At 41.4% G+C, this 1,226-nt stretch overlaps 1 non-coding gene across 1 annotated transcript; it reads right to left on the reverse strand.

Annotated features, from left to right (window-relative positions):
* Positions 1-621: 621 nt before the first annotated feature.
* LOC130027295 (U6atac minor spliceosomal RNA) lies at positions 622-743 on the reverse strand. Its single transcript, XR_008793032.1, has one exon. It is a non-coding gene; the product is annotated as a U6atac minor spliceosomal RNA (small nuclear RNA).
* Between the last annotated feature and the right edge of the window lie 483 nt (positions 744-1,226).

Consider the following 1,226-nt stretch of genomic DNA (forward strand, 5'->3'; position numbering starts at 1 on the left):
GCTTCATCAGCAGAGTAACAAGACCTGAGAAAAAAATTAATGTGCTCAAAGATGGGATGCACTTAACCTATAAGAAACCAAAAGAAGATGGCGTAAAGTCTGAGAAGAAAGTAACAGTACACAGGAGAACTATGGGGTGAGTTCAAGAGGAGTAATATAAGAATCCCTGGAGCCCCTGAGGAATATTAAAAAAAAACTTGATAAAGAATCAGTAGTCTAAGAAATTATACATGGGATTTTTCCAGATATGAAGAATCAAAGCACCAAGACTTGGAAGCCCAGGGGACAAGAAATAGAAAGAACTTCTACTTAAGTTCTGCCAACTGGGTTCAATTCCCAACATCCCAGATGATCCCCCCAAGCCCTGCCAGAAGTGATCCCTGAGCACCTGCTATGTGGGCTCCTCAAAAGAAACAAACAACCAAAAAAAAAAAAAAACCTTGAGGGAACCAAGAGAGATTTAAACAGAAGAGCCAGGAAGGATTCAAACAGAAGAAATCCAACAAGATCAAAGAAGAAACTCATATAAAAATTAAGTCTCATAAGATTTGCAGCAGAGCTATCAAATGAGACTCTATGTGCTCAAAGAGAATGATGAGATATAGAAAGAAAAGTCTGAATAAAATGAGCATCTCATCAAGAATATTTTACCCATCTAGATTTGAAAGTATGCGTGTTGCAGGCCGAAGCCTCTTCCATCCTTGTCAAGGGGAGTGCTAACCTTCTCTCCTTTCATACAACATGGGGCTGGAGCGATAGCACAGCGGTAGGGTGTTTGCCTGGCACGCAGCCAACATGGCTGACCCGAGTTTGATTCCTCCGCCCCTCTCGGAGAGTCCGGCAAGCGACCGAGAGTATTTCACCCGTACAGCAGAGCCTGGCAAGCTCCCCGTGACGTATTCTATATGCCAGACACTGTAACAACAAAGTCTCCAATGGAGACATTACTGGGCCCGCTGGAGCAAATTGATGAACAACAGGAGGGCCTTTACCTTTACCTTTACCTTTAGATTTGAAAGAACAATACAAAATTTCAAAGACAAGCAATTACTTAGGAATTTCAAGACCTTAAAACCAGTTTTAAAGGGAGAGAGAAAACCCTAATAAACCGAATCAGAAATGAAAAGGGGGTCATTACAATAGAAACTACAGAAATTCAAAGGATCCTCAGGGAATACTTTGAGAAGCTTTATGCTACAGAACATCAAAACCTGGAGGAAATGGAT

Source organism: Sorex fumeus, unplaced genomic scaffold, assembly GCF_029834395.1.
Source record: "Sorex fumeus unplaced genomic scaffold, SorFum_2.1 ptg000036l, whole genome shotgun sequence".
NCBI lineage: Eukaryota > Metazoa > Chordata > Mammalia > Eulipotyphla > Soricidae > Sorex > Sorex fumeus.